This window comes from Ctenopharyngodon idella, chromosome 17 (assembly GCF_019924925.1).
Source record: "Ctenopharyngodon idella isolate HZGC_01 chromosome 17, HZGC01, whole genome shotgun sequence".
Classification (NCBI taxonomy): Eukaryota; Metazoa; Chordata; class Actinopteri; order Cypriniformes; family Xenocyprididae; genus Ctenopharyngodon; species Ctenopharyngodon idella.
Genome location: NC_067236.1, coordinates 5,064,132 through 5,082,848, shown reverse-complemented (window position 1 = coordinate 5,082,848; position 18,717 = coordinate 5,064,132). Strand labels below are relative to the sequence as shown.

At 35.5% G+C, this 18,717-nt stretch overlaps 2 long non-coding RNA genes across 3 annotated transcripts; both read left to right on the top strand.

Annotated features, from left to right (window-relative positions):
- Positions 1–5,054: 5,054 nt before the first annotated feature.
- On the top strand, positions 5,055–6,728 carry LOC127498589 (uncharacterized). 2 transcript variants are annotated; one of them, XR_007925919.1, is made up of 5 exons: positions 5,055–5,321; positions 5,413–5,522; positions 5,629–5,715; positions 6,031–6,223; positions 6,408–6,728. It is a non-coding gene; the product is annotated as an uncharacterized LOC127498589 (long non-coding RNA). The 2 variants fall into 2 exon arrangements; XR_007925918.1 differs by having other exon boundaries at positions 6,031–6,728.
- A 1,164-nt stretch (positions 6,729–7,892) lies between these two features.
- Positions 7,893–9,409, top strand: LOC127498866 (uncharacterized). Its single transcript, XR_007925989.1, has 4 exons — positions 7,893–8,080; positions 8,210–8,310; positions 8,436–8,510; positions 8,811–9,409. It is a non-coding gene; the product is annotated as an uncharacterized LOC127498866 (long non-coding RNA).
- Positions 9,410–18,717: the final 9,308 nt, after the last annotated feature.

The window sequence follows — 18,717 nt, the reverse complement described above, 5'->3', positions numbered from 1 at the left end:
ACATTATTTTCATTTTTGGGTGAACTAACCCTTTAAATATACTTCAAAAGAATATACTCTGGCGTAAATTGAATGTAATGAGTTTGGACACTTCCCAGGTGAAAAAATACTATAATAATTTATAGTAAATACGATAGTGTTTTTGAACCATACTATAGAAAATTGTAGTATACTTTATATATTATAGTATTTACAACACTTTGTTAATGAATGCTATGCATACTGTAGTATTAACTATAGTGAACTAATAAACTGTAATAAATACTGTAGTATACTTTAGTTTTTACTACAGTAAACATAGTGTATATTGTAGTATAATATACCCATGCAGTTGTAGAAAACTTAGTACAGTATTGGGTAATTTGTTTATATATATATATATATATATATATATATATATACAGGTGCTGGTCATATAATTAGAATATCATCAAAAAGTTGATTTATTTCACTAATTCCATTCAAAAAGTGAAACTTGTATATTATATTCATTCATTACACACAGACTGATATATTTCAAATGTTTATTTCTTTTAATTTTGATGATTATAACTGACAACTAAGGAAAATCCCAAATTCAGTATCTCAGAAAATTAGAATATTGTGAAAAGGTTCAACTTTGAAGACACCTGGTGCCACACTCTAATCAGCTAATTAACTCAAAACACCTGCAAAGGCCTTTAAATGGTCTCTCAGTCTAGTTCTGTAGGCTACACAATCATGGGGAAGACTGCTGACTTGACAGTTGTCCAAAAGACGACCATTGACACCTTGCACAAGGAGGGCAAGACACAAAAGGTCATTGCAAAAGAGGCTGGCTGTTCACAGAGCTCTGTGTCCAAGCACATTAATAGAGAGGCGAAGGGAAGGAAAAGATGTGGTAGAAAAAAGTGTACAAGCAATAGGGATAACCGCACCCTGGAGAGGATTGTGAAACAAAACCCATTCAAAAATGTGGGGGAGATTCACAAAGAGTGGACTGCAGCTGGAGTCAGTGCTTCAAGAACCACTACGCACAGACGTATGCAAGACATGGGTTTCAGCTGTCGTGTCAAGCCACTCTTGAACAACAGACAGCGTCAGAAGCGTCTCGCCTGGGCTAAAGACAAAAAGGACTGGACTGCTGCTGAGTGGTCCAAAGTTATGTTCTCTGATGAAAGTAAATTTTGCATTTCCTTTGGAAATCAAGGTCCCAGAGTCTGGAGGAAGAGAGGAGAGGCACACAATCCACATTGCTTGAGGTCCAGTGTAAAGTTTCCACGGTCAGTGATGGTTTGGGGTGCCATGTCATCTGCTGGTGTTGGTCCACTGTGTTTTCTGAGGTCCAAGGTCAACGTAGCCGTATACCAGGAAGTGTTAGAGCACTTCATGCTTCCTGCTGCTGACCAACTTTATGGAGATGCAGATTTCATTTTCCAACAGGACTTGGCACCTGCACACAGTGCCAAAGCTACCAGTACCTGGTTTAAGGACCATGGTATCCCTGTTCTTAATTGGCCAGCAAACTCACCTGACCTTAACCCCATAGAAAATCTATGGGGTATTGTGAAGAGGAAGATGCGATATGCCAGACCCAACAATGCAGAAGAGCTGAAGGCCACTATCAGAGCAACCTGGGCTCTAATAACACCTGAGCAGTGCCACAGACTGATCGACTCCATGCCACACCGCATTGCTGCAGTAATTCAGGCAAAAGGAGCCCCAACTAAGTAATGAGTGCTGTACATGCTCATACTTTTCATGTTCATACTTTTCAGTTGGCCAAGATTTCTAAAAAATACTTTCTTTGTATTGGTCATTAGTAATATTCTAATTTTCTGAGATACTGAATTTGGGATTTTCCTTAGTTGTCAGTTATAATCATCAAAATTAAAAGAAATAAACATTTGAAATATATCAGTCTGTGTGTAATGAATGAATATAATATACAAGTTTCACTTTTTGAATGGAATTAGTGAAATAAATCAACTTTTTGATGATATTCTAATTATATGACCAGCACCTGTATATATATAGTTGTTATGTTACCACAGCAACTATAGAATTACCACAACAAATCAATTCAAGTACTTTACTATAGTATGGTTCAAAAACAGTATTTACTATAGTATTTTTTCACCTGGGTTAACTGAATGTTATGTGCAATTAAATGAAAATGTATATTAGTTTACATTTATTAAATGCTTTTAGTATGAAATTTTCACATGTAATTTCATAGTTAGGGCCTACTTCAATTGTCTTTGAAATTTAAAGTGTACTGCCAAGCATTTTCTTTGCAATTTTATTCATTTATTGTTTGTTTGTTTTCTTATAGGACAGTATAGACAAGTGACAGGATAATGGGAAGCAGCTTGACTATAACCGTTAAATTATAATCAAGAACATCATATGCTTTTGTCACGTCTGTTTTTGGTTTGGTTTCACATTCATGTTTCCATGTCTTTTATTTTGTAATTTATTATAATCATGTTTCCTGTCATGTGATTCCCTTGTCTCTCATTTGATCTTGTTTGATCCTTCGTTTCATGTGTCATGTTCTTATCGGTTCATTGTGTTCATTGCTTTCAGGTGTGTCATCATCAGTCCTTGTGTATAACACAAATGTCTTTTCATTAGCAATATTCTACTTTCTCCCTTCTCTCCCTCAGCTTCTACTTTGTGGTATTTGTAAGACTTTTGTTAGGAAAGCAATAGCACATATAGGAAAAACAGTTTCTAAGGTTTATCAAATGTGTACCTCTAAACATACTTTAATGTTTTTCCTTGTTCCTGATTTGTTCTCATCTTTTTGCAGGAAGAGGTCAAACGTCAGCTTGATACAAAAAAATAAAAAATAACATGGTTGTAGAAGCCTTTATGCAAAAATATAAAATGAAACGTGCTTCTCTCTGGAGGCAATGCACAGACAATCTGTATTAAATTAAAATTGTGCAAACAGATTGAACATGCTAACTATGTGAAAGCTTCAAGCGTAGAATTGTATTGTCATATATGTATTATCATTTCTTACACATGATTGGAGAACATTTAAAAACTGCTTCAAACATTTTATGACAATAAAGTTTTCAGTTTTCTTGGGATAACCAAGAGTGTCCTCTACAGGTGATTTTTTGCAGCAAATATCAAACCAGTTACTTTTATGGGTATAAAAGATCAAGAATGCTCCCAGATTAGTATAGCGTGTGTTTTTTAGTATATGCACAATAAAATTAAATCCATTCATCAAATACTGACATAAAGTGAAAACCACATTAGCATAACCACCAGTTTACAAGATGCAAGCTTCAAGAAACATGAAGGCTACACAGTGTTTCGGGTTGATAAAGTGATGACAAAGATTAAACAGTTCTACTCCCATAGTAAATCAATGATGTGAAGATTAGATTAACCAAAAGAGACATTACAGTTATAGTAATGCACACTATCGTTCAAAAGTTTGGGTTGTTTGTTTTTCAAAGAAGTCTCTTTATGCTCACTGTGGCTGCTGATCAAAAATACAATATTGTAAAATATTATTACAATTTAAAATAAGCATTTTCTATCGTAATATACAAACCCAATTCCAAAAAAGTTGGGACACTGTACTAATTGTGAATAAAAAAGGAATGCAATGATGTGGAAGTTTCAAATTTCAATATTTTATTCAGAATACAACATAGATGACATATCAAATGTTTAAACTGAGAAAATGTATCATTTTAAGGGAAAAATAAGTTGATTTTAAATTTCATGGCATCAACACATCTCAAAAAAGTTGGGACAAGGCTATGTTTACCACTGTGTGGCATCCGATCTTCTTTTTATAACAGTCTGCAAACGTCTGGGGACTGAGGAGACAAGTTGCTCAAGTTTAGGAATAGGAATGTTGTCCCATTCTTGTCTAATACAGGCTTCTAGTTGCTCAACTGTCTTAGGTCTTCTTTGTCGCATCTTCCTCTTTATGATGCGCCAAATGTTTTCTATGGGTGAAAGATCTGGACTGCAGGCTGGCCATTTCAGTACCCGGATCCTTCTTCTACGCAGCCATGATGTTGTAATTGATGCAGTATGTGGTCTGGCATTGTCATGTTGGAAAATGCAAGGTCTTCCCTGAAAGAGACGACGTCTGAATGGGAGCATATGTTGTTCTAGAACTTGGATATACCTTTCAGCATTGATGGTGCCTTTCCAGATGTGTAAGCTGCCCATGCCACACGCACTCATGCAACCCCATACCATCAGAGATGCAGGCTTCTGAAATGAGCGCTGATAAAAACTTGGGTTGTCCTTGTCCTCTTTAGTCCGGATGACATGGCATCCCAGTTTTCCAAAAAGAACTTCAAATTTTGATTCGTCTGACCACAGAACAGTTTTCCACTTTGCCACAGTCCATTTTAAATGAGCCTTGGCCCAGAGAAAACGCCTGCGCTTCTGGATCATGTTTAGATATGGCTTCTTTTTTGACCTATAGAGTTTTAGCCGGCAACGGCGAATGGCACGGTGGATTGTGTTCACCGACAATGTTTTCTAGAAGTATTCCTGAGCCCATGTTGTGATTTCCATTCCTGTATGTGATGCAGTGCCGTCTAAGGGCCCGAAGATCACGGGCATCCAGTATGGTTTTCCGGCCTTGACCCTTACGCACAGAGATTGTTCCAGATTCTCTGAATCTTTGGATGATATTATGCACTGTAGATGATGATAACTTCAAACTCTTTGCAATTTTTCTCTGAGAAACTCCTTTCTCATATTGCTCCACTATTTTTCGCCGCAGCATTGGGGGAATTGGTGATCCTCTGCCCATCTTGACTTCTGAGAGACAGAATTAACCTTTGAGAGACATTCTTAGAATGTTCAAAAGAACAGTGTTTATTTGAAATATACCCTACACCTCTTGTACTTTTTGTCCATTTGATTAATTGCTGCATTTTTCTCATGTGTTTCTCATTTTCTCACTTGCTAAAAGAAAAACCGAAAAAAGAAAACTGACAACGCATCTCAAACAAAGCAGCAAAAGTTAAAGCAACCGTTTAGCACTGTGGCGTTGTGGTATTACTTAAAGTTCTGTCAGCTTCTTTACAGGACAAGAGTAAACAGTTTTCACTCTCCAGAAGAAAAGAACTACCAATGACATGATTTCATAAACCAGACAGAAGTGTGTTTAGTTATATCGATGTCACGTGTTTCGCACTTTGACACTGGTCTGTTGTGCCTCTCAGTGAAAGAGAGAAAAAGAGACAGGCTGGTGAGTTTAAGCAAAAAGGAAAGTGAGAAAGAATCAATACTTGAATCTGATACAATGTTATCAATCGTTTATTTTGTTTTTCTGATCTCTTTTTCAGGTAAGATACATCAATTGCAATATTCTTGAAAATATAACAAGGCTTTATGTGAATTAAAATAATGATTTGATCATTTTCTTTTAATGAAAAGCCCTAGCAAAGAGTGAAAATGAAGCTCTTTCAGTTTGGTGGGAGCCAGAGATGCCCTCGCATACTGAAACCTCACACAGTTTGATGGATGGCAATGGAAATGAGTTTTCGGTATGTACAACACATTACTACAGCCATTTAGCATAAGACTCAGTCGTTAATTTAATTGAACATCATTATTCTGATTATTTGACCTTGTTCCCCATTCCTCATTCAGAGAGTGCGACCGAACATCATCTTCTGTTGTGTATGCCAAGAGGCTGTAAAACGAGCTAAAAATGCAGTTTATCAAAAGCTACAAAAGGTAATGTTCAGTTGTCTTTAAACAATGGCTAGTTTCTTTACAGTAAGAGCTTGTAAAAGCTCTAATTTCACTTCTTAATCTGGAGTAAAACGTGTGTGATTATCCAATTTAAGCATTACATCAAATGAGTATAATTTGAATAGTGAAAATAAGTAACATCAATGTGAATTTATTCACTGGACAGCTTGTGTCACAAAAGAACATCATTTAATAGTATGAAAATAAACCTTTTAGCCAACATAAAAGTTGTGTCTGTTTTATGTTGAATCATAAAGCTCTATTTTGTAAAAAATTTTTTCTCCTGTTATTTTACAGAAGATAAACACTGTATGTTACAAATACATAGAGCCTTTTCGAAAGATCTGCTTTCAGCGTGCAGTGAAATATCGGGACATCATACTACACAAGATCTTCCCTGGAGGGAGTCCAAGGGGCACATGTGTGAAGATAAAGTTATGCTAGTAACAACTGTGACAATGGCTGTAAAAGGGATACATTTACATTGACTGTTAGTAGCTAACGTCAAATCTGTTTTTAAATTATCAAAGCTGTTCTTCATTATTTGAGAGAAAATTGTTAGTTGAATATCAGTCCACTGCCATGTGTATTTGTATTTAATGTGCATTTTTTTTTGTTATGTACTTGAATATTTATCAGCTATGGGGTCTTCTGTTTTCATTTATGCTTTTCAGAAAATCAATGAAAAATGCAGGAAATTGATCCTAGGGAGGCGCATCTGCTTTTCTGTAGCCAACGGATACAAAAAATCCATAATAAGGACTTTTTTTCCTGGAGATACTCCTATTGGCACCTGCAGAGTGATGAGGTTATGTGATCACAGAGATGATAAGATCAAAAAATGCAGTTAAAATTATGTTTAATCAGAAATGCCTTTAAAATGTTTTAAGAGATGGATGTTTATTGTACTGAAGATTATACTACTGCTTTTTTGGGGGATCCTCTGTAAGGTGTAAGATTGTGTTATGTTTAAAAATAAAATAATTGTCCTGTGATTTTTTTTTTCTCTTTAAAGTTGTTTCTCATTAAAGACTGATTCTGTTTGAGCTCCAGTAATTCACATCATATAGGCAAATGGTTAGTAAAAGGGGTAGAGAATGTAAATTATGCAGTTCAAAAAATTAATTCTGTAAAAAAAAAAACCTTCAAACTTTAAACTTCACAACTTTTCATTTTAAACTTGGTCATTTTTGTTTGCTGCATTCTAAGTCAAACAGTTCCACCTGGGTAACTGGACACTAGAGTTTATGATGCTTTATCAACCCAGTTTTTTTTTTTTTTTAGCTGCTGTTCAGGATTGTTTAAAAGGTCAGTTTAGCAGGATATAGACAATTTTGACATCACTTACTATTTATGAGAGGTTAGTCAGGATCTGAACATTGCTCTTTTCCATTCATTGAAAGTAAATGGTGACCAGAGGGCTGTCAAGCTTCAAAATTAACAAAAAAGTAGTGAATACAACTTTTGGGTATATACACTCTTTAAAATAAAGGTTCATTATGGGCATTGATGGTTCCATGAAGAACCTTTAACATTAATAAAAACCAACCAGGTTCTTTATAAAAAGGGTTCTTTAAATGTTCTTCACACTAAGAAAAAAAATGGTTCTTTTAAGAACTGTTCATTTAAAGGTTCTTTATGGAACCAAAAATGGTCCTTCTATGGCATCACTATGAAAACCTCCTTTTGTAACCTTTATTTTTAAGAATGTAGGATACTATAATGTAAAACACACTTTGGACACTATTGAAGTTTCTGGCCTATAGGGTAATTAGCACTGAACTACACTGTAAAAAAAAATATTTTCATGATTTGCTATCACAACATTTTTTTTTCTTTTGTCAAATCAACTTAAATAATTAATGTGGATCAGATAACATAATATTTTGAGTTTCTGTTAAACCAGTCACCTTCTTTCTATTAACTCTAATTTTTAATTTCAATGAACTCAAAATTTCAAGGCAATCAGGTAACTTACTTTTTTAAGTTAAACCAACAATTCTTTTTTACAGTGTATCAGTCATAACTGCTGTTTCCCTGAGGTTTAACATAGAGTTATGCTATTGTATACAGAAACTGACTTACAAAAATAGTCTAATATAATAATAGTAATAAGCAAAAGAGAATAACAACTGAATACTTCTGTTAAATGAACGGTTGATCCAGGGTTAGAGGAGGGTTCAACTTAACACTTACATTTAGCAGCTTTGTCTGTGTTATTAATATCAGCAAAACCAGCAAAAACAGGGTTAGAGTGCTCTGTCACTTTGAAATAAATATATTACAAAAGGGAATTACAGAACAATGTCTCTAGCCTGTATCGTTGGATTCGTCATGATTCTTTTTGGTAAGATATTGGTAATGTTTTAGTTTGACTCATTAATTTGATCTGATTAACTTCAGTGAAATGTTGAACCAGAATCACATTTTGTCATAATGTTAAGATTATAATGTAGTTATATTGTGATATGTTAAGTTTTATTTTGTGCAACTGCTGCTGCGAGTTTTCCATATGAGGCCAGTGGAGAGACGGTACAGACAATCACCTTTAAGGAAGATCAGTGTAATCCTTCCAAGGTAATGAAATGGATATATCTATAAGAATGTTGTCATCTCTCACCCTTAAAAAAACTAATAAAAATTATGTACAAAATATTATGTACATTCTATCAAGGATAACCACCCCTTATTTCTCTTCCTAGATGGCCGTAAAATGTTGTATATGTTTGAAAACGTTGACGAAATACTTACCCATTATAAATGCTATAATTGACAAGGTAAATATTACTTTTATTCCTGAATCTGTTTTTCAATTTTTGGTCTGTTTAAAACACAACATTTGTGAATTTAAACTCATATATTTAATTAAAAAGGAAGATAAAATAATTTCTTTATAAATATGATTTTCTAAGCCCTCCTTGGAAATATCTTGGTATTATTAGCCATATTATTGTTACAGTTTTGTTGTTTACTTTGTTTATAAAACAGTAAATGTGAAGAAATATGTCTGTCTTTGTACATTGTCATAAGTTTACTTTTTTATTAAAACCGGCTTTATTTTTTGTTTCCTCTCTCAGAAAATAAATTCTGTATGCAGTCCTGGCTTATTTTTATGGAGAACTTGTAGAAGAATTGCCAGAATAGCGAAATTCTTGGTCATCAAAGGATATTTCCCAGGAAGTCCTCAAAGATCCTGCATTAAGTATAAAATGTGCAAAAGGATTGATTAAACATAAACTAACAAGTCAATCAAAATATCAGATATTTAGGGAAGATTGTTTACTTTGTTTTGTCAAAAGGATGAGGTAATAAATGTTTTAAATGCAAAAGCAGTGTGATCAGATTATTCATTCGGTTTTTTTTAAAAAATACATCTAAAATACACATAACTTACATCTGAAACATGAAGCAATAATCTAATAATGCTGATGGTTATTTAGCCATTTACACTATTTTACTTATAATCTAGTGGTTTAATCTGTACATCAGCTTTGATTATGTCACAGACATTCAGTTATCTTTGTCTTAGTTTGTATTCATTATTCATCTTTATTCATTCATCTTTGTTTAGTTTCCCGCCACTTATGAGTTGTCATGGAGATTCATTGAGTCATCATAGGTGTTTGTCATTAATTGTTTGCTTGTGTGGATTATTAAAGCCATTTTTTTAACCTGATCTTCTTCTTCCTGTGCTTTCTATGACTAAACCTGACAGATTAAGTGTATTACTGATGGAATGGACAGTGTAGAAAATGCTGACAGGAGCTCCATTAAAACATGCTTGACACTGTGGTCCACCGTGGTTTTGGTGCCTTGAACATCAGCACTTCAATAGACTAGCGTAGACATTTATTATACTCAACGTTAAACATAACTGAGAAAAAAAATATGGCTAATAATACCAAGAAACTTTGCACACACATAGAAATCGTCGGCCACCAGGGCCGGGCACAAGTTGACATGGGGGTGTCGTGGGGGGGCTCTGTGGCACACCCTTTTATGTGGTTGTATTTGGAGGCTCTGCAATGCATCCCTTTTCACATACAGTATACTTCATACCTATACTGTATATCTCATTGGGCCAAACAACTTTTGCATTATAAGTCATACGCCAGCCCAACATGAAGTCGGCTATTATAGGTTGTTTGTAAAACACATGCTCTGGAATTTGATATACTCCTCCCAGGAGATTCATCCGATCGCCACCAAACTCAGTCAGCATGAAGCCAAGACATTGAGGATGCTAAATTAAGAGAGGATTTTTGATCTCTTGAATGGTTTGGCCGTGGTGAGGCAATTAATTTATTGTGAAAAAAGGGAAACAGAAAGTGTGTTAAAACTTCTGCATACATTGGGTGCTTCTCAAATGGAAGGGTGCATCCTGCTACGAAGGCTGCGTATCTTGTCTGCCACGTCATCAAATGTCGCTGAAGGCCATCTCAATCGGATCCTTGGCAACCTTCGTCACATTCTAATTCACAACAATAAACTGACGATCAGGGGTGTAGCACCGATTCCTTATAAAGCGACAAGAATATTTTTGTGCTCCAAAAAAACAAAATAACGACTTTTCAATAATATAGTGATGGGCCGATTTCAAAACACTGCTTCGGAGCTTTACGAATCGAATCAGTGACTCGGAGCGCCAAAGTAACGTGATTTCAGCAGTTTAGCCGTTTGATAGGAGATCCGAGACACTGATTCGATTCATAAAGCTCTGAAGCAGTATTTTGAAATCGGCCCATCACTATATTGTTGAAAAGTCGTTATTTTGTTTTTTTTAGCGCACAAAAAGTATTCTCGTCGCTTTATAATATTAAGATAGAACTACTGAAATCGCATGAACTGTTTTCAATGTTTTTAGTACCTTTATGGATCTTGAGAGAGGAAATGTCATTGCTTTGAATGCAGGCCTCACTGAGCCATCGGATTTAATCAAAAATATCTTAATTTGTGTTCCGAAGATGAATGAAGGCCTTACGGGTGTAGAACGACATGAGGGTGAGTAATTAATGACATTATTTTCATTTTTGGGTGAACTAACCCTTTAACATTGTAGTTACCTCTACAAGCATGATGAACATAGGAATGATATTATCCTGAGCCATATATTAGGCTACATGTCTGATATTTATGCTATCATAATATGTGTATAGTTTAAGAATAGTTGCTGAATAGTATACATGGTAGAAATAATGACACTTGTGATATTACTTTAATTTTTCATGACTGTTACTGAGATGGCCAATTTTTATATATTTTGAATAATTTTTGTCATTTCTGTAAAATGTTAAAAGTGTGTTGGATTTGTAAACAATAGCTGCCTGGATTTAATGTTTTTTATTGTTTTTGATATACATGTTTTTAGTTTATTATCTTCACACTATCTTAAAATTATATGACCAAATTTGCTCATATTAATATAATGCAAGATCCCCACAAACATCGTTTACATATTGTTTTCCATATTTACAATTTATCTCTAAAGATTTGTCACACACTTTTCGTGTTACTTCCGCGTTTAGAGTACGATAAGAGCGTTTATTACCGGCTTAGAAACAAGTTGTTTCTCATTATGTAGGAAAATGCAGACTCCCGTTCAGCAAGCATCACATGATTTACACAACGTAAACAGCGGCATATAGGTCGCCGTCGCCTCGCTCGAACAATATAGGTTCTCACTTGGTCTCTTTGGAAAGAAATTTATGAGGAATTGTTTTCCCTTACTGTTTAATTTTTGCCTGATCTTAGCTTGAACGGCGGCGGCGCGATTCGAAGATCACCACACTCCGGAGTCCGGCGCGTCCGCTCTCCCTCAGCACATTTAGCGCTTTGCAACGTTCCTAGACAACCAATCAAATCATGCGAATTGCGTGCGTGCTGTGCTTGTAGGAGGGGCCTACACAGACGTGTGCCAAAGCTTGAGTACAGAGAAATAGCGCAGACACAGTGTATATGCGCACAATTGTATAATAATAATTATAATAATTACAGGATCGTTGAGGGCCCCTCATAGGCTAGGGCCCTATGCACTCTGTCACCCTTTTCCCCCCACTTACGACGCCCCTGCTGACGATATTGAGCTTGACTGAATTTTTTATGAAAAAATAAATATGTTTTTGGACATGAAAGTATAGATTTTATCTTTTGTTTTGGTGTAAATTACTCCTTTAACACTAAACTGCCATTAATGTAAGCCACTGGGAGACTGCAGATGGCTGTGATTCATTGTATTGCATTAAAGGGTTAGTTCACCCAAAAATGAAATTTCTGTCATTAATTACTCTCCCTCATGTTGTTCCACACCTGTAAGACCTTAATTCATCTTCGGAACACAAATTAGGGTATTTTTGATGGAATCTGAGGGTTTCTGAACCACACATAGCAATGTCATTGCACCTTTTGCGGTCCAGAAAGGTAGTAAAAACATGGTTAAAATAGTCAATGTGACTAAAGTGGTTTAACCTTATATTATGAAGCGATGAGAATACATTTTGCGTGCAAAAACAAAATAAAACAAAGATAACTTTATTCAACAATTTGAACAGTTGTCATATGCAGATGACATAGTGAACTCAGTGCAGGCTTCCTTGTTTACATCCTAACGCCGACTCAGTATTGGTCAAAGCTGAACATGTGAGCACCATGACGCATGCGTGTGATGCTGACACAGGAGCCGGCCAATAATGAGCCCACGTTCAGATGTAAACAATAATGAAGCCTGAGTTCACTATGTCACCTGTGTATGACAACGGTTCAAATTGTTGAATAAAGTCATTGTTTTTGTTTTGTTTTTGCATACAAAAAGTATCCTCGTCGCTTCATATAATTAAGGTTGAAACACTGTAGCCACATGGACTATTTTAACCATGTTTTTACTACCTTTCTGGACCTTAAAAGGTGCAATGACATTGCTGCCTATGTGTGGTTCAGAAACCCTCAGATTTCATCAAAAATATCTTAATTTGTGTTCCAAAGATGAACGGTCTTACAGGTGTGGAACGACATGAGGGTGAGTAATTAATAACAGAATTTTCATTTTTGAGTAAACTAACCCTTTAATAGAAAGCCAGATAATATAAAGATTTGTAATACAAAGTATTTTTCCAACATTACGTTTTATATGAATTTTCGTGCCGTGAGTCCATGACGGTGGGGGCGGGGACATATGTGACATAGCCATGTTTAGAATGAAGATAACCCGGGGTTAAGCACAGTGTGAAAAGCCCTATATTGCTCTCATCGAGCTAGACAACTGTCTGATTTACAGTCATTAGCTCCGAATTTTAAACTACTCCTCCAAGGGGGTTTGTACGATTCACACCAATGTATGTTCCACATAATGCCAAGACACTGAAGATGCCAAATTGCGAATGGATATTGGATATCAGAACGGTGTTGCCATGGCGAGGGATTAAAGTAATGACAAAAAAAGGAAACAGGAAGATTCTCATATCTTCTTAACAATAAATTATAAACAATTTATTTCTATAAATAATACAAATATTAGAAATAAACACATTTTAGTCTGGTTTTTTTTTTCCAATTAAAGCAGTATGTGTAAGTTAAAAAGATTAGTGCTATCTGGCTGAAATAAATAAATAAAATAAAATGTAATACATAGTATGACCACTTGATGACAGCATAGGACATTTGGATATATATTTGGACGTGATTAAAAACAACTTTCTGTCACAGTTTAAATTTTATTAAATGTTATTGGATATTCTGGCTTGACTAAGTCGTAAATAATGTCCAACTGATACTTCTCACTCTGCCCCCCCCCCCCCCCCCCCCCCCTCTCTCTGTGTATGTGTGTGTGTGTGTGTGTGTGTCTATTTTACAGTCTTGCAGGTTTAGTTTAACCTATTCATTGCTGTGTGCTTTTGCCTGCATTAAAGATAGTTTAATAAGTAGGTTAATGAGAATATAAAAAATACTGTCAGATACAGTATACTTTAGGACTTTCTAAATTTTTTCTGCAAATGATAACTCCACACTTTTTTTGACACTGACCTATGAAATCCTATGACATGAAATTCATCTGAATATAGGTGATCTCATGGATGTGGCTTTTGTGGTTCATGGTCATATTGGCAGCAACTGCTGCAGTAAACATGGCAAAATTAAACGACTTTGACACAGTTCTTTTATGTTTACCTGCTTTAAATGCATATTGATTGCCATGCACAGTTTCCCTAAAGCCACTGGGGTGGCATGGCGTAGTAGAACATTTTGACATCATTTACTATTTATGAGAGGTTAGTCAGGATCTGAACACTCTTTTCCATTCAATGAAAGTAAATGGTGACCAGAGGGCTGTCAAGCTTCAAAATTAACAAAAAAAAAGTAGTGAATACAACTTTTGGGTATATAGGATACTAATGTAAAACACACTTTGGACACTGTTGAAGTTTCTGACATAGGGTAATTAGCACTGAACTATCAGACATGACTGCGGTTTCCCTGAGGTTTAACATATAGTTATGCTGTTAATTTACTTGCAAACAGATTAATATAATAATAGTAATCAGCAAAAGAGATTAACAATATGAATACTTTTGTTACATCATTAGAACAAGTGATCCAGGGTTAGAGGAGGGTTCAACTTAACACTTACATTTAGCAGCGTTGTCTGTGTTATTAATATCAGCAAAACCAGCAAAAACAGGGTTAGAGTGCTCTGTCACTTTGAAATAAATATATTACAAAAGGGAATTACAGAACAATGTCTCTAGCCTGTATCGTTGGATTCATCATGATTCTTTTTGGTAAGATATTGGTAATGTTTTAGTACTGGTTTGACTCATTCATTTGATCTGATTAACTTCAGTGAAATGTTGAACCATAATCGCATTTTGTCATAATGTTAAGATTATAATGTAGTTATATTATGATATATGAAGTTATATTTGGTGCAGCTGCTGCTGAGAGTTTTCCATATGAGGCCAGTGGAGAGACGGTACAGACAATCACCTTTAAGGAAGATCAGTGTAATCCTTCCAAGGTAATGAAATGGATATATCTATAAGAATGTTGTCATCTCTCTCCCTTAAAAAAAGTAACAAAAATTATGTACAAAATATTCCTGTGATGAAGTTTGGAGGACAGTAGTGTGTAGAGTATATATTCTATCAAGGATAACCACCCCTTATTATATATTATTTCTCTTCCTAGACGGCTGTAAAATGTTGTATATGTTTGAAAACACTAAAGAAATATTCACTCATTATAATGGCTCTAATTAACAAGGTAAATATTACTCAATTTTTTTTTGTCTGTCAAAAACACGATATTTGTGAATTTAAACTCAACTAAAAATTCAAACTAAAATAATTTTTATAAAAATGATTTGCTAAGCCCTATTTGGAAATACAGTATCTCACAAAAGTGAGTACACCTCTCACATTTCAGCAACCATTTTAGTATATCTTCTCAAAGGACAATACTATAGAAATGAAACTTGGATCTATTTTAGAGTAGTCAATGTGCTGCTTGTATAGCAGTATAGATTTACTGTCCTCTGAAAATAACTCAATATACAGCCATTATTGTCAAATTAACTGGCAACAAAAGTGAGCACACCCTAAGTAATAACAGCTGTATGTCGTTTAACCATGCAAAGCTACATGTCCTATTCATCATGTTCATGTTTTAGTCTGCTTGATAGGATCATACAAATGTGTGGATCTTGTATTAGAGCAGTTAAAATTTGGTGCTTTGAGTACAATTCTCTCATACTGACCACTGGATGTTCAACATGGCACCTCATGGCAAAGAACTCTCTGAGGATTTGAGAATTAGAATTGTTGCTCTCCACACAGATGGCCTAGGCTATAAGAAGATCGGTAACACCATGAAACTGAGTTACAGCACAGTGGCCAGGGTCATACAGAAGTTTTTCAAGACAGGTTCCACTCGGAACAGGCCTCGCAAGGGTTGATCAAAAAAGTTGAGTCCTTGTGCTGTGCATTAGGTGCAGAAGCTGGCTTCAAAAAACAGATGCATGAGTGCTGCCAGCATTGCTTTAGAGGTTGCAGAAGCGGGAGGTCAGCTTATCAGTGCTCAGACCATACGCCACCCACTGCAACAAGTCGGTTTGCATGGCCGGCGTCCCAGAAGGACGCCTCTTTGAAGCTGGCTCACAAGAAAGCCCACAAACAGTTTGCTGAAGACAACCTGTCCAAGAGCATGAATTACTGGAACCATGTCCTGTGGTCTGATGAGACTAAGATAAACTTAGATGGTGTCCAGCATGTGTGTCGACGCCCTGGCGAAGAGTACCAAGAAAATTGTGTCTTGCCTACAGTCAAGCATGGTGGTGGTGGTAGCATCATGGTCTGGGGCTGCATGAGTGCTGCTGGTACTGGGGAACTGCGCTTCATTGAGGGGAACATGGATTCCAACATGTACTGTGACATTCTGAAGCAGAACATGATGCCCTCCCTTCAGAAACTGGGCTGAACGACATGATAATAACCCCAAACACACCGCCAAGATGACAACTGCCTTGCTGAGGAAGCTAAAGGTAAAGGTGATGGAGTGGCCAAGTATGTCTCCAGACCTGAACCCTATTGAGCACCTGTGGGGCATCCTCAAGCGGAAGGTGGAGAAGCGCCATGTGTCTAACATCCAGCAGCTCTGTGATGTCATCATGGAGGAGTGAAAGAGGACTCCAGTGGCAACCTGTGAAGCTCTGGTGAACTCCATGCCCAGGAGGATTAAGGCAGTGCTAGATAACAGTGGTGCTCACACAAAATATTGCAATTTGGACACAGTTTTGACATGTTCACTTAGGGTGTACTCACTTTTGTTGCCAGTTATTTAGACAATAATAACTGTATGTTGACTTATTTTTAGAGGACAGTAAATCGATACTGCTATACAAGCTGCACATTGACTACTCTAAAGTATATCCAATTTTCATTTCTATAGTATTGTCCCTTGAGAATATATAATAAAATGGTTGCTGAAATGTGAGGGGTGTACTCACTTTTGTGAGATACTGTATCTTGGTATTATTAGCCATATTATTGTTACAGTTCTGTTGTTTACTTTGTTTATAAAACTATTCAGTAGAAATGTATATGTCTGTCTTACATTGTCTTACATTGATGTAAGTTTACATTTTTTTTTAAAACCATCTTGTTTTTTGTTTCCTCTCGCAGACAGTGTTACCTGTATGTAGAGCCAACAGGTTTTTACGGAAGAAATGTCTAAAAATTTTCGCAAAGTTGAAAAATCAGGTCCTCAAAGTATTTTTAAATCATCTACAATACTGCATTAAGTACAAAATGTGCAAAGTAAAGGACTGATTAAACATAAACTAACAAGTCAATCAAAATATCAGCTGTTTAGAGAAGATTGTTTACTTTGTTTTGTCAAAACCATAAGGTAATAAATGTTGTAAATGCAAAAGCAGTGTGAGCAGATTATTCATTCGTTCTGTTTGTTTTTTTTAAATAGAGGCTATCTAAAATACAAAAAAAGGAAGCACATAACTGACATCTGAAACACAAAGTAATAATCTAATCATGCTGATGGTTATTTAGACATTTACAGTAACAAATCTAGTGGTTTAACCTGTACATTGGCTTTGATTAGATATGTATTACTGATGGATAGGTGAACTGAAGAGACAAGACAGTAAAATGCTGACAGGAGCTCCACTAAAACATGCTTGACACTTTGGTCTACTGTGGTTTTGGTGCCTTGAACATCAGCACTTCAAAAGACTTGCGTAGACATTTATTATACTCAACGTTAAACATAACTGTGAGAAAAGAGGAGCACAGACAAACACAGGAGAGAGAAGTATCCTTCAGCTGAAAATCATCTAAGAAAGACGTGTTGTAGCCAAGCAGCTCTTTTCTTAGTAGAGAATTTGAAGAATCATGTCACCCGTTATTCATTTTGGACTGCTTATCATGTGCTCAGGTGAGACTGAAGGACTATATGATTTTAAATTAAAAATGGGTTCTTTTCATTGTGTATTATCTCACATTTGCTTTTACATATTTACAACCATACAATCGCATATTTACAATCAAATTCTGCACATAAATGTTGTCTGTTTTTGTGGTTCAGTTCTTGTTGGGTGTAGCAGCATTACTAACAAGGCACATTGGAAGAGCATGCTGGAGAGGAATGAGCTGAACCTTCCTGAAGAAGTCAAAAAGAGTCACGAATTAAACATAGAGGTAAACTGATATGTAATGCTATACAATAAAAAAAGATATAAAGTTACTAATGTTCACACATTTCTTTCCTTGCATCCTCAGAAGTCTGATATGAATGTCATTATGTGCTGGGTTTGCAAGAAGTCAATTCATGAGATCAAGAGCATAGTTCTCCATGAGATTAAACAGGTAAACTAAAACTCTTTCTTCTACCTAAATTGTACAGATATTTTGTTTGAAAATGCCTGCCCATCGTTTAATTAAATGTGTTTTTGTTTAAGGAAATAAAGGCTGTGTGTAAAGCAATGAAAGTCCTCGAACACATCTGCAAGAAATATGCAAATAAATACCAATTCCTGATATTACATCTGCTGTTTCCTGGTGATAGCGAACACACCTGTCAGCATTTGAACATGTGTAAATAAATGTTATTGCTCTGCCTTAATGAATATGGCAATTTCCAAATGTCTGAATAAATCAGCCTCTGGTCTGTTTGCTTTATTGGACTATAATGTGCTCTAATTTCATGTTCTACAAAATAGAGGAAATAGTGTTACTTTTCTAAAATATTTTGTGTATTAGGCCTATTCACTGTCTAAAACATCATAAGCAAAGTTTACGAAATAAATTTGTTTACTGGATCATTTACTGCTTTTCATGTGCATATTTTGTTCACTAATCACTTATTTGCATTTGTTGGCTACTTAGTTAAGTTATCAAACAATTTTATAAACATATGTTTTTAAATGCAAATACAGCATATGTCTTTCCAAAATATCTCGAACTTGTGCTTTTTATGTTCATG